Source organism: Myotis brandtii, unplaced genomic scaffold (genome assembly GCF_000412655.1).
Source record: "Myotis brandtii unplaced genomic scaffold, ASM41265v1 scaffold278, whole genome shotgun sequence".
Lineage (NCBI taxonomy): Eukaryota > Metazoa > Chordata > Mammalia > Chiroptera > Vespertilionidae > Myotis > Myotis brandtii.
Genome location: NW_005360594.1, coordinates 728340 through 744298, shown reverse-complemented (window position 1 = coordinate 744298; position 15959 = coordinate 728340).

Here is a 15959-nt window from a genome sequence, read left to right as displayed (position 1 = left end):
TTTTATACATAATAAATCATATATGACATAGAGTAGTTTTGTTTTTTTACACAACAATATGGTCAAACCATGCATATTACCCTATGCTTTCCTTTTTTCTCTCAATTATATATCATGGATATCTTTGCATGCCAGAACATGCAGACCTACTGCATTCTTTATCATGGCTGCATAATGTCCTATAGAATATTTTATGTTACTTCACCCATTTCAATACTGGTTGACATGCAGACATATTTTAATATAATTTCAGTGTACCTGCAAGTTTAGTTTTTTTTAAGGATGTTTAAATTGATTTTTAGAGAAAGAGCGGAAGGGGGGAGAGAGAGAGAGAGAAACATTGATGTGAGAGTGAAACATCGACTGCCTGCCTCTTGCATGACCCCTACCTGAGATCAAGCCTGCAACCCCAGCGTGGGAATAGAACCTGTGACCTTTCGGGGCATGGTCTGCAGAGCCACACCGGTCAGGGTACTTACAAGTTTTTAATCATTACAAATATCCATGTTTCTGTTTCAGTTATTATTTAAGATTGACATCTTTCCTCCAATAACGTAGCTAAACATGAGCCAATTGTTTTGCTTCTACATTTCACAGTTTCACTGCTATAGAGAATGCTTTACTGGGTTACACTGCACTATTGTTTGTAAACATTTAAGTACCATGAGGGCGTTTTGTCACTGGTATTGGTCCTGAGCACTGGGGCATGAGAAGGCTGGATGGGGGTGTGAGTGTTTGTGTCCGAATAAGCATGAGGTCCCTCAACTTTTGTTTATTAGTTGAGACTGAACATTTCAAGTGTTTATTTCCTTTTCTCTGAATTGTATGTCTATGTTTTGCACATTCATTTCTTTATGCTTTGATATTTTCATGAGTTTGAGAATTTTTTGTATTATAGATATCATACTTGGTTATAGTTCATGTAAATATTTTTTCAACCTTTTTGCCCATTATTTTGTTGCACAATTTTTTTTTTACTTTGATAGATTCGAATGCATTAAAGTTTTCTTTTGATAAATCATAGGTCAGAGAATTGTCTCCAGAGTTCTGACCTTTAGTTCTTTTGTGTATTTCATTTTGTCCCACTACAAATAAATGGATAGACGATGATTTCTTAGCAGTTGAAATGATTCTTCAGCACCATGGAACTTTTTTGCCACGAACCATCAACTGTAGTAAAATACCCTGAGGAGGTGTTTACTTCTGGTTGAAGTGAATCATTTATGTCCTGTATTAGCAAAGGCTAAAAGGACATAAGAAATATTGCAATGTAATACTGCTGGCAGGAAGCATGGTTTTAGCACCATGAATCATGCTACCTGTTTCAGAAAGAACTATTGTAACGGGAAGCAACAACGCTTTCACAGATTGACTAGTTATAAATTTGTGTGGTTGTGTTTTCATTTCCCATCTTTGAGCATGCAACTCAAAGAGAAATGTAAATACAATAATTTTTATTGTTGCCAGCTGGACAGTTCTTTTTTATATCCTTAATATATGTCTTCTCTGTTCATCAGCTAGGTTTTCTGAACACTCAAAACTGGTGGTAGGTGCTGTTTTTGATCTGTTGGCTATTTTCTTGATATCTGTGGGGTATAGAGAATATAAATTTATCTATCATTTGTGCCAGAGAAGTCGTCTACAACCACCACAATTAACATTGAACTAGACTGCCTATTGTACAATGTGGACAAATTGAGGGTCAAAATGGAATTCTCACTGCACGTGAGTGCTCAGGAATTGTTGAGGAGAATCCTCCTAGGTGATTTAGAGGTTGCTAGGGCACTCGGAGACCTTTAGACGCTCCTTTTGAGAGGTGAGGGATGTGGGGGAAATGAAAGGTTTTCCTGTGTAAACTTCATAAAAAGGCCACAAATATTCCTTTTATGACTTTCTTTTGGGCACAAATGCTGCTTTATCAGCTCTCTTTTTAATGTTTAATAAATGTGGTTCAGAGGTTTCTGGATGATAGCAACATGAACTCGGTTTGAGCTGGAAGGGAATGTAAAGGATTTGGGGGCCTTTGTGAATGAGACATTGAGGCCTGGAGAGGTTGACTGACTTGTCAAGAACACACAACTGATTAATGTCAGGTCTGGTTTCCAGACTCACCGAGCCTCTTCCTATTCCTTCTGGAGCTGGAACCTTGTACTGCTGTGCTTTTGGTCATTGTTGACAGAACAATCTGAGAAAGTGAAAGAAAGGACCCAAGTTGGGAGAGGACTTGAGCTGATTTGCCCCCAGCAGCCCTACGAGTCTAGGATATCAGTTGTGAGATGAATTGTGTATGAGTATGAATCATCCTGGGACCTCCTGGAACAGTTTTTTATGTGGCTCCATCATGAATCTAACCACAGTGGGTTCTAATTCCTCGATTCCTATTGGCCCAAGCTTTTCATTGACTTGAAGGCAGAATAAGGGTTGAAGCTGAAAACAAGTGTCAACAACAACAAAAGCTGTACCATATGTTTTCACATTAAGACTGTTATGCATATTAATTTTCAGATACTAGAAGTGAATAAATATCTTAAACAAGGGGGTCATATTAGAAGCAAAGCTTATCTTGTTAAAACTGCACTTTCTAAATTAACAGAGTAAAATTGGCTTTCATTTTTGATGTAGATAGTACTTTTAACACATGTGTAACCACCACTGTAAGTAGGATACAGAATAGTTTCATAAATAGTTCCCCAAAGTGTTCCTTTGTACTTATTTCCCACATATAAACCCTGGCAACCACCAATCTATTTTTTTGGCCACTATTTTGTCTTTTTGAGGGTGTCATACAATAGAAGTGTACGGTATGTAACATTTTGAGACTGGGTTCTTTCAGCTTAATGCCTTTATCCAAATTATTGTGTGTGTCAATAGTTTGTTCCTATTCATTGTTGAGTGGTATACCATAGTAGGGATGTACTATGGTTTGCTTATGACCCACCTGTCAAAGAACTGGAACCAACTGAGTTGGTTCCAGTTCTTGCGATTATGAATAAAGCTGCTATAAACATTGGATACAGGGTTTGTGTTAACCTAAGTTTTCTTTTCTCTAGGGCAGATGTTGGCAAACTTTTCCTGTAAAGGACCAGATAGTACATACTTTGCAGGCCAACAGTCTGTTGCAACTCGACTCTGTTATAGCAGAAAGCAGCCAAAAATAATATATAAACAAATGAGCCTGGCTGAATTTTGCCTGAGGACTGTAGTTTGCTCAAGGGTAAATACTTAGGGACAAGATTGCTGGGTCATGTGGCAAGAGTGTGTTTAACTTTAGTGATTAAATGTTCTTTGAAGCACTGCTTTGTTTGCATCCCACACATTTTGATATGCTGTATTTTAATTTTTCCCCAGTTAAATATTTTGTAATTTCTTTTGAGGCATCCTCTTTAAGCCATATATTACTTAAAATTGTACTGCTTAAATCTAAATGTTTAAAGATTTTTTCTTGTCATTTTTCCATGATTTTTAATTTAATCCCCAGTGGTCAGAGGATATACTTTGTATTATTTCAATTATTTTATATTGTTAAGATTTTATTTATGATTCATGATATAGTCTATTTTGGTGAATGTTCTGTGTGCATTATGTATTCATTCTACTGTTGTGGATTTGAGTATTCTATTAATGTCATTTAGTTCCTGTTGGATGCTAGTGTTCATTTCTACTTTCTTGCTGATTTTCTTAATAATTTCATTTATTATTAAGAGACTGGTATTGAAGTCTCCAACTATACTTGTGGATTTATCTATTTTTCCTTTCAGTTCTTTTTTCATGTGTTTTGAATGTCTGCTGTTAGGTGCATGTGCTTTTAGGATATTCTGTTTTCTTAATGAATTGACCTCATTCACCATTACATAATGTCCCTCTTTCTCCTTAGTAGTTGTCTTTGCTCTGAAATCTACTGGTCTAATATTAATGTATTTACTCCAGTTTGCCTTTCATTTATGTTTATGTGATATATCTCTTTGACCTCTTACGTTTAACCCACCTATTGGTATAATCATATTTGAAGTGAGCTTTTTGTAGATAACACATAATTGGGTTATTTTAAAAATTCAACTCTGAAGATCTCTGTTCTTAATTGGTGTGTTCCAGTGGTTCTCAACCTTCTGGCCCTTTAAATACAGTTCCTCATGTTGTGACCCAACCATAAAATTATTTTCATTGCTACTTCATAACTGTAATATTGCTACTGTTATGAATCGTAATGTAAAAATCCGCTATGCAGGATGGTCTTAGGCGACCCCTGTGAAAGGGTCGTTCAACCGCCAAAGGGGTCTTGACCCACAGGTTGAGAACCGCTGGTTTAGACCATTTACATTTAATATAATTATTGATATACTTTACTCTAAGCATACCAGTATATTGTTTTATTTGTTCCCTCTGCTTTTTGTTCCTGTGTGTCTTCTTTCCTGCCCTTTTTGAGTTATTTGAACATTTCTAGTAGTCCATTTCAATTTAACTATTGTGTTTTCAACTGTGTGTGTGTGTGTGTGTGTGTGTGTGTGTGTGTGTGTATAAATTAGTTGTTCTTTTGTCAGATATATGTATTGCCCATGTTTTCTTCTTCAGTCTGCTGCTTGCCTTTCTTTTCTGTATAATCCTCTCCCTAGAATATATTTATTGATTTTAGAGAGAGGAAGGAAATAAGAGAGAGAGACATCTATTGGTTGCCTCCCATACATGCCCAAAGAGGGTTCAAACCCACAACCTAGGTATGTGCCCTGACTGGGAATCAAACTGCAGCCTTTTTTGGTGCATGAGATGACACTCCAACCAAATGAGCCACCCGGCCGGGGTTGATGTTTGCCTTTTTATTTTCTTGAACATATTTTTAAGCACAAGTTTTTAAGTTTAATTTCTCAATTTTTAAAATGATACTGCTTTCTGTGTCTATTTAAGAAATCTTTGCCCACCCTGAGTTTGTAAAGATATTTTCTCATATATTCATCTAGAAGAAGGATGGGAAACCTTTTTTCTACCAAAGGCCATTTGGATATTTATAACATCATTTGCAAGCCATACAAAATTAGCAACTTAAAAAATAGCCTGATATACTTGGTCAAACATTCAATTAACTCACCCCTAAAGGCTTGGCAGGGCCAGACCAAATTATTTCACAGGCTTCATATGACCTGAGGGCCGATGTTCCCCATCCAATCTAGAAGTTTTATGGTAGCTTTTATGTTTATGCCTAAAATCTTTGCAAGTTAATTTTTGTGTATAATGTGTGGTAGCAGTTAAAGTCCATATTTTCTTTCAATTGAATATTCAGTATTCCAGCAAAATTTGTTAAGATGATTTTCTTTTTGCCCTTGAAATACCTTGGCACCTTTGTTGAGAATCAGATGATTGTATATGTGTGGCCTATTTCTGCACTTTATGTTCTATGCCATTGTTTACTTGAATGTCCTTATATCAATTTTGATTAATAGTGAGCATTTGCACTCAGGGACAATTTCCTTTTGTTTCTCTAGTTAAGTTTTCGCTCAGCATGGAAAATTCTGTTTAGACTATTCTTTGGTTTAATAAAGTGAAGCTGATTTCTCCCTGACACCCTTCCAGTCTTAAATGAGGCCTTTAAAAAACAACAACAAAAAACCCCCTGCAATTTGAAAACAGTGGGTATTGTATTCATCTAAGTTTTCTGTGGCCTGAAGCTGCGTGTTGGGTGAAAATATGTTGGGATGGAGCTTGGCTGAACCTCGTTGCAGCCTTTTTTGAATGACCTGAGCTGTGCTTTCTCTTCTGAGATTTGGTTAAATGTCTCAAACCAGGATTTACCTGCTCAGAGCTAGGGATGGGTCTGTCCCCATGGGTGGGGGTGCACTCAGACTTGAAGCATTTCCCCACTTCACATGGACCTGCCCAAATAACAGCTCTGGCAGTTCTCCTGGCCTCCACTGAGGCCCGAAGATACTTCAGTGCCGGTTAGAACCCTTCCCTGCCAATGCCATTGTGCTTGGCTTTTCTAGGGTATTATCTATTTCCTCATCTTGCTTCTCTCTAATCCAGGGGTGGGGGACGTCTGGCTCGAGGGCCACATAAGACCTGGAAATAATTTGGTCTGGCCCTGCCAAGGCATTAGGGGTGAATTAATTAAATGTTTGAGTTGATGATTTTTAAGTTGATAATGTTGTATGACCGGTGAATGATGTTATAAATATCCAGAACCTTTCTTGTAGAAGAAAGGTTCCCCATCCCTGGTCTACATTGATGGGTGCTGGTGAGAATTTTCAGTATGTTGCCCTACTGAAAAGAAACAGCATACTTCTTTTCTGTTTTAAAATTTACCCATTTTCTTTCTTTTTTTCTTCCCCTTTAATTTCCTTCATTTGTTAGGTGGTGTGGCATATCCTTCTTTTTTCTACCTTTGGGACTGTTTATAATTTTACCTTTTGATTTTGCATTCCTTGTCCCATCTTACTGCCTTGAGTTTTAGTACTGGTTACAGAGGTGATACTTTGAAAATCAGAGTTGTATTTACTAGTCAGTAGAAGTAGCAGTGAAGAAAACCAGTCTTGGATAAATGACAACCTGGGAAAACTAGTTCTTTTAAGGAAAAATTGAAATGCTAGCACTCTGTGAGTGAAGTAAGAAGATGATTTAATATTCGAAAGAAGTAACTTGCTGAATTTAATGATCTTACCGACCTGACAGCAGAGGAATGAGCCAAAGAGACATTAACGTCTTCCTTCCCTGGGGGACATATTCCAAAAGAAATAATTTCCATTTGGGTTCCAGTAGTGGCTTGGAAAGCATCTGATATCCTGAGCCTTGGGAAGAGGGGAGTGCCATCTTTTGCACTGCTGCTTGTTTCTGTGGCATTTCCTAGATCTTTACTCCTGATTTAGCAGACGGTTTGCTATAACTAGACAAAAGAGTCCTCCACGGACAAGATCACACACAAGCGCAGCACATTTAGACAGCAGCTTGTGTCGCTGACATTTTGCTGTGAGCCTTAGAAGCCTCTCTTACTGCAGAACCACCATTGGGGGTTTAGTAGCTCGCAGCGTCTGCCCTGGGAGCAAAGGGCCAACAGAAAATGGGAAAATGGAGTTGGAACCAGAAAGCGCAAATAAAAGAAACCATTGCAGTGTCTGAACACTGTGACAGTGGGCTGGTTTTCAGATGATCAGAGTCTCTGACCAGTCATGATGAGGAGGCATCTGGGGCCCAGGCCTGAGATTTTGCTGTCAGTTACCTCCTCCCCTGTCTTTTTTTCAGTTCTTTCCTCTTTTCATCTAAGCCTTCTCTTTGACTTATGAACTCTGAACTGTCTTCCTGTCCTCAGAAAAGTCTACTTCCATTTTACTGTTTTTATTTTTATTTTTTTTTATTTTTTGATTAAGGTATTACATATGTGTCCTTATCACCCCATTGTTCCCCCCTCCCCCCACTCATGCCCTCACCCCCCTTGGTGTCTGTGTCCATTGGTTAGGCCCCTGTGTCCACGTGGTTTAGTGCCCGCTTGGTTGTAGCAGCTCCAACATTGCTTTCTTCTCGTCCTTGGTGTTTTTCCAGTTGTGTGGGAAGACTGTGGGGCCAGGCTGCCAGATGCCTTCTCCTTGCTGTGAGCTTACTCTCCCTCCAGGCTGCTTTCTACGTCAACTTGCCCCTCTCCTGGCTCCCAGGACACATTATTGTGCTTTTCCCTCTGCCTTCTGTTCGATTGCCTCCTGACTCCCTACATGTTGGTGATTGATTCAAGGGAGCTGGCCCTTGTGCTCTGCACTCTTCTCTCCCTGGGTGGCCCTGTTTGATACCACCCACCGCCCTAGATGGTGCCTGAATCCCTGTTTTCTCTCCTGAACTTATTTCCAACAACAGTTAATAAAATTAACTGGTTGTAAACATCTCATCATCACCACATGCAACATGAAACTCCCATTCAAGTCAGCGCACCCCGTGTTGAGGGTTTTGTTTGGCACCTGTCCTGGTTCTTCAGGCTTGGGAACGCTATGTGAGCCTTTGGAACCCCCCTGCTTTCCCTACTGTCCTACCTGCCCTCCCCCTTGTTCATATCTGCATATCATCAGTTGTTAATTCAGTTAATTTTTCCCTCTGCAGCTTCACCCACATTGGTCTGGAAATGCCTTCTCTCCTCCTTCCTTGCCCTCAATCAGGTCCTCTCACCTGCACATCGCTAGAGCCTCCCATGTGGTCTTTCTCCATCTCCCTTCCTTTAATCCTTTACACTCTTCTGTCCAGATTGCCCACCTTGACTCAGATGTCTCCAATCACCTTCCTCTTTTGTTTTCTTTTTAAAAAAATGTTCACCAGAGGATATGTTTTTTTGTTGATTCTAAAGAGAGAGGAAGTGAGAGGGAGGGAGGGAGAGAGAAACATCTATCTATTGCCTCAAGCACACACCCCAACTGGGGGTTGAACCTGCAACCTGGGTATGTGCCCTGACCAGAATCGAACCCAGGACCCTTTGTTATCGGGGGGAGCATGCCTCATCTCCCCTGGTTGCTCATGGGAGTGGGGTTCTTGGGATACCGCTGGAATAAGCATTTCTGGAGGCCCCCACCAGAGGAAGAGGTATAGTAGAAAGCCCTATTTCTGAGCAATTACACCCCTGAGTTTCCAAAGTCCCGTTTCCCTTAGTCTAGTCGTAGAAGTGTAGCTGCAGCTTCAGTAGAGCTAAAACCAGAGCCAGTGTTCATAGTGTCCTTCCCATGTTGGAGCTGGGTCCAGTCCAGCACCAGGCTCGTTGAGCTTGTGTTCCCCTCAGCATCTATCAGTCCATTGCATGTGGGATCTGCACGGGTGACTACAACAGAGCCAAGAGAGTGCGCACTGAACAACAAGTGCCCCAAGAGAGCAAACTCCTTTGTGTAGGGGATTATGTGTTCCCAAATGTTCACACTCTTGCAGTGGCCACGCCCATTCTGGCTGGCTGTCCCCAGGTGTGATTGACAGGCAAGAACCTTTGCTATATCATCCTAGCTTTACTGAGCATGAGTCTGCCGTTCCTTAATTGGTTCCCTCCCCCAGTGTTTTGGAGGGAACATGTCTATATAATGTCTGGCCTTCCCTTTGCTCCTTTCCTGTATTAATAACTAGTTAATTAAAACGGTACCACCTTCAGTGCACAGGACAACGCTCTAACCATGGACCACACCAGCCAGGATGGCCCCCTTTGTTTTCTTGCCTCTCCTGTTCACTCAGGAACCTTCAGTGGGGTGTACTTTTTGCTCCAGCATTTTCACTTCTAGGATTCATCTTGCAAGTTAACATAGACGTGTATACGCAAAGACAGACACACAGCAGTGTTTGCTGTCAGTGTGTGTATCACATTGTCACCCAAAAGTGGGTAATAACCTCTGTGTTTATCAATAGAACATTGCTTAAATAAATTAAGGTGGAGCCCTATAATGAATAGAATGTGCTATGGCTATCATAATAATAAAAGGCCAAGAGGTGTCACGATCGAAACAACCAAACAACCGGTCACCATGAGCTGCATGGAGCACCTCTCGGACCCTCCGCTGTGGCCCACAGGCTCTTATCTCAGCAAGGCTGGCAGCCGGTGGGCGGGTGGGGCGGCAGGCGGGTGGGCATGGTGAGGCAGGCCTGGCTGCAAGCGCAGTGGGCAGCTGGGTGGGGCCGCGTGATTGTGCACACTGGGCCTCTAGTTAATAATAATGAGGCAGATATCTATTTACTAATGGAACAAACTCAAAAGTACATTGGTAAGTTGAAGAAAAGACAAAGGAGCCAATAGTATATGTAGTATAGTTAATGTATTTCTGTTTGTGATTTAAAAAAATCAGGATGCATTTATATATACTATTAGAGACCCGGTGCACGAAATTCGTGCGGGGGGCGGGGGGCGGGGGAGGGTGTCTCTTAGCCCGGCCTGCAACGATGCAAGCGTTCCATGCCCAGCCTGGCCAGAGGCCCTCTGTGGCCAGGCGTGGAACACTTACCTCGTCACCGGGGCGATGATGCAAAAGTTCCTCCCCTGCCCCCCAGCTGCTCCGTGCTCGCTGCCCAGAGGCTTTCCACAGCCAGGGTGGGCCACCCTTCGCTACAGCGACAAAGCAGGCATTCCGCCAGGGGACTGGGGGACTCTGGCAGGGCTGAGAGGACTGGGTGCTGCCATCTTTGTGACAGAGTGATGGTTAATTTGCATATTACCCTTTTATTAGATAGGATTGAATAATTATAAAATATTTGTGGAAGATTACTTAACACTGTTTTTGTACAGTTTGTTTATTTGTTTATTTATTTGGTTAATCCTCACTTGAGTGTATTTTTTCATTGATTTTCAGGGACAGTGGAAGAGAGGGAGAAAGGGGGAGAGGAAGAAAAACATTGATGTGAGAGAGATACATCCATTTATTGCCTTCCCCATGTGCCCTGACCAGGGCTGGGGATTGAACCTGCAACCTGGGAATGGAACTCATGACCCTTCAGTGCATGGGCCGACACTCTAACCACTGACCCATGCTGGTCAGGGCTGTATAGTTTATTTTTTAAACATGTGTATGTATCACATGTTTCCTAAAGACAAATTTATAATTAAATTAACACAACCTTGCAAGCACTTCTTAAGTAAGTCGGGGTTTCTGAACCAGCTTTCTATTAAAGTGCCCTTAGATTTGATGCCAGTGGGTGTTTCCAGCCTCATTTTTATTCCTTTCCTGTGCACTGTCTTTGGTAGCTGGCCTGAGCCCAGTGAAGAAAGGTGACTCTTGGTCTGGCTTGGTGAAAACTCAGCCCCAACCGAACGGGCCCTGGACTTAGTTCTGGACCAAGGCCTGGAAGCCGCTGCTGCACCCGCCCTCACTGCAGTTACTGGATTGCAGGTGTTTGGGGAGTTGCACTGGGAGAGCAGGGGTGGGGTGGGGTGGCCGGGTGGCCAGGGGGATGGAAGCAGACTTGCATAAGCAGGAGAGTTAGCAGCCTTATTATAGCCTCTGAGGTTTCGGAGATTTTTTTTTTTTAATCCTTACCTGAGGATATTTTTCCATTGATTTTTAGAGAGAGTGGAAGAGAGAGGGAAAGACAGAGAGAGTATCGATGTGAAAGAAACACATTGATTGGTTGCCTCTTACATGAGCCCCGACCAGGGCTCTTGCTGGGAGGAGCCTGCAACTGAATGTGAGATGGATATGCCTTTGACCAGAATGAACCCGGGATCCTTTGGTCTGCAGGCTGATGCTCTATCCACTGAGCCAAATCAGCTAGTGCGGTTTAGGGGATTTTAACAACCGGCACAACCATTCTGCCCTCTCCCCTCTGAATATCAACCCAATGTCCTTTATGTCCTTAGTAGCTCTGCTTGCTGACCTGAGTGTTTGCCGAGGCCCATGTGGTCTTTTCACCTGGAACACCCTTTCCTAATCTTTGCTTTTTAAGATCCTGCCCACTCTTCCAGGCTGAGATCTTTCTCTCTCTCCTCACTCCTGGCTGCAGCCACCACCCTCTGCTCTCTGAAGGCCTGAGCTTCCACATTTCTCTCTCTACCTAAGACTACTGCGTCTTTATCTCGTTTTATCTCCCCTGCTAAAGACTTTAATGACTTACTGATAAGACCAGAGTCATTAGTCCTTTTATCCCCTGTACTGTGGGAGGATATTTCCAGGACTTCCGTAATGATGAATGTTTGGTGTTTCTAAGTACCGTAGTCCCCCTTATCCACTGAGTATTGAGTACAAGTCCCTGTCACCGGGAAATAAGGTCATAGTATTTCCATTTCCACAGATCAGCCCAGGAGGCTTAGCAAGGAATCAGACTGAAATTCTCTCAATTAGCGATGTGGATGGATGCTCATAAATGTTTTCACTTAGTTGTTTTTAACTTATTTTCCATGTTTTTCAGCCAATCTCTTTGTCCTCCCTCCCCTTCTCCAAGAAAAACGGAACACTGCCCAGACAGTGTGGCTCCGTGGCTGAGTGTCGACCCATGAACTGGGAGGTCACAGTTCCATTCCCTGGTCTGGGCACATGGCCAGTTTTCGGGCTTGATCCCCAATAGGGGCTGTGCAGGAGGCAGCCGATCAATGATTTTCTCTCATCATTGATGTTTCTATCTCTCCCTTCCTCTCTGAAATCAATAAAAAAATATTTTTTTAAAGAAAAGAATAATGAATCATTGACCACTTGAAGGCAGTTGTTATACTTCAGGTTCTGCTGGTTGGGATTCCATAACATTTGGTCTTACTCCTTTCAATATGTTTCTCATATCTCCGTTACCTTCTCTAAACTTAGTAGCTAGAGTTAGAGGTTTAGGAACATTTGCCTCACTCCACCTTTTATTGCAGGGGTCAGCACCCATGGCCTACCGGCCAACCACTGCCTGTTTCAGTAAATAAAGCTTTATTGGGACACAGCCACACCCATTCATGTCCTAGTTATCTCAAGCTGCTGTCACAGGCAAGAGTAGGGTTGAGCAGCTGTGACAAAGACCATGTGGCCCTCACATCCTAAAATGCCATCTAGCACTTCTTAGAAACTTTTGCAGGTCCCTGCTGTATTGTGTTAAATTGTCACCCCTCTCCCTCCTCCCAGCCCTCCCCACACTCCCTAAGAATGGATCTTCTGTCGTGTTCATGTCATATGTCCAACCATCCAGCCAATCCTGCCAGCTGGGGGAGTGCACGGTGTCCTCAGTGCTTTCCTCACCGGGCTCTGGGTGCAGAGGACCGAGTCACAGCCCTTCGCAGTGTCAGTGGTGGTGGGGGTGGGGGGATGTTGAACAGCTGTTGCTGTTGATGAAGGACCAGGCAAGGTGAAGGGTATTGCATGCTTGACCTCCCATAATGTACATGTGCGGATGGTATTATCCTTATATTAACGAGGACAAGGAGGCACAGGGCAGTTTAGCAACCTGTCCCAGGTCTCATAACTGACAAGTGCCAAAGCCCGGAACTGAACCAAGTCTGTGTGACTCTGGAGAGCAGCCTCGGACTTCCTGGGCTCTGCTGCTGCTTCCCGGAGACCAGACCCAGCCTGAGGCTCCGCAGGCTGTGTTCCCGCCTCCTGTACTTACCTTCCAGGTGCCTCTGAGCTTCTACTGCCCATGCTTGGATCTCCTCCTCCTTTCACTAGAGTTAGAAATCCCTTCACAGCCTTTTCTTATCTTACCTCCTACTTTTACCATCTTAAATTATGTATTTTTTTAAGAGATGAATTTATCAATATTTTGTTTACTCCACTTCTATAAAAAAACATAGTTAAGTACATTAAAACATATGAAATATGATTTCTTCTTTTAAAAAAACCACAAAACCCTCTATGTGGTAATGACATTTTACCTTGAAAAATTTATAGTATAAATTGTTTAGGACTTTTTAAATGTTCCATTCGTCCAAAGTTTGAGAGTAACACATTTAAGTTCCGGCAAAAACAAACCAACAAAAAGCCACTTGTTAAAACTGCCCTAGAGTGACAGTAGGAAATGCGGGCATTCTCTGAGACTCTTCTCTCTCACCCCTCTCTTCTGCAGGGACCTGATCGAGGGTGAGAGTTTGAAGAACCAGCTTTATGCAGAAGACTGCAGATCTGTACTTGCTTTTCCCTGTGAACTAAATCCTGGCCCTGCTCTTTCCCCAAACCTTCAGCGCCGTCATCCTAACGCCTGACTGGAATTCTCTCAGATCTCAAACTCATTTTCTCCCCTAGCGTCAGTTCTTGCCAGCCCTCAGGGTTCTTTCAGTCATTACGATCATGCTTCTCTTTATCCTCTTTTCTCACCTGCCATCCACCCATGTCTGCATCAACCTGTGTGTCTGCCCCCATGTGTCCCATTCCTGCCACTTCCACCCCAGGGAAGCCGACACAACACCTTTCGCTCACACTGGTATAATGGCCTCTTTCTAGCAGTTTGTGGCGCTCCATTCCGGGAGTGACAGACAGCCTGTGGGCCGGACTGTGCCGCAGAAGCCTTCTCGACACATCGGCGACGGCATTGCAGTCCGTGCCTTCTTTAATTTACTTACGCAGTTATGGGGATATAATTTCCAGAAGTGCTGCATCACTTATATCACGTATGCTTAGAAGCTCAGTGGTGCCTCATTGACTAACACATTAAAAACAAATGTCCAGCGAAACAGAGAGAGCCTGCCTTTGTATGACCTTCAGTTTTTCTTGCTGGCTGATTGTATTTTCTCCAACTTCCAGGCAGGAAGGCCATTCAGTAGTCCTTTATTTCCACCTCCATGCTATTTCTTCTTCCCAGAATCCCTTTCCCATCGTGCAAAGCCTGTTCCTCTGTGGCTTCTTGGATTTCCAAGCTAATGTGGATTTTCTCCCTTTCAAGCCTCCACATTACTTTGCGGCGACCTTTCTTATGGAACTTGGCGCCTCACCTGTGCCATGGTGACTGATGGCCTTGTCTTACGGCCAGGTCACTGCAGGGCCCTGCGCCCAAGCAGGAACTCTTCTGTGCTCAATGAATGATACAGGTGCCTATACAGGGTTGAATTAGTTGTTGAATTAGTCTAATGGAAGTATAGAGAAAAGTCATATGGTTGGCCATGGAATGTGACAGGCTTCTCATTCTAGTGTTTCTAATGTACTGCTGGTCAATGATGTTGAGCTCTTCAAAACATGCCTGTGGTAACATTTATTTTAAGTTAAAATATTGTGTCTTCAGCCAAAGTCCCAACACATAGCAATTCGGTGTGATCACACAAAGGACCGAGGAGTGGCTGCCATGGCGTGCTCCCTGTCGTGGCCACTCACTCAGTTCTTGGTGCTGAGCTCCTGGCCTTTCCGGCTTCAGTTTTCTCATCTGTAAAGAGGATGTGGATAAAGATCATTTGCAGGTGTAGCAGCAGTACCCGGGGCCGGGGGGTTGACCCCAGGGAAGATTGGCAATGTCTGGAGACATGTGGTGTCACACTCCCTCGGGAAGCTGCTAAGCTCCCTTATTGCACAGGGCAGCTCCCACGACAGAGTTACCTCGTCCAAAATGTCACCGGTGCTGAGGCTGAGACACTCAAGCAGACGACTGCTCAAGATTTTATTTTAATTAGTTCCATAGGTATTGTAAACCTGATATTTTAATTATAGTTTGATTTACTAGGAGACTTGTTGTTTTTCCAAGAGGCGTTCTGAGATGCAAATTTGTTTTGATTTCCTTAGCGGTTAAGCAAATAATTAACATTATTATGAATGCTTAAAATGTGTGCAATTTAAAATCATATCTGCCTTCACCACACTGGTTCAGTAGTTTGCAGGTTTTTATCTTATTATCAGACCATTTGAAAGACATTATAAGGTGTATGTTCAAAAGAAATGGAAGCCACGTATGTGTAAGCGGGTTGAACATGGGCTTTAAATAACTGGGGGACTTAAAACGAAACCTTCTTTTCCCTCTTGGTCCCCTAAGTACCACATTTACAGGTGTTGTCGGGGCAGTCCCTGAAGGCTCTTGATGGCGGTGCCTGGGCTGTAAGAAGGGGAAATGCTTGCCATTCCTTGGGACCAGCGGATGTAGTTTGGGGAGTCTGTCTTGCTAAAGCACCACAGCCAACCAAAGATATAAAGCTGTTGTGTAGACAGCAGGCTGGTTCAGTATACAAAGGTGGGGTGCTGCAGGTACAACACTGGGTCCATTAGGAGGCTAACGACCCAGTCTGTGCCCCCTGCCCGCTGCAGGCACGGAGGGGGTGTGTGTGGAGCAAGTTGGGAAAACAAGGCCATTTACTCTTGCTTCTTTCCTGCCTCCATCTTTCTCTCCACAGGGGAGCTTTAGATTGCTACCAGGGATAAGAAGAGGAAGCATAATTTAATTTATGAAGAATCACAGTTTTGGAACGACTCAAAACGATGCTCTAAAAACTTAGTATGAAGCTGGTATAATTGCAGTAATTAGCAAACATATAAAATAACTGAAGTATATTAGAGATGTGAAAGTATTTACTTATTAATGTACTAGAGGCCTGGTGCACGAAATTTGTGCAAGGGTGTGTGTGTGTGTGTGTGTGTGTGTGTGTGTGTGTGTGT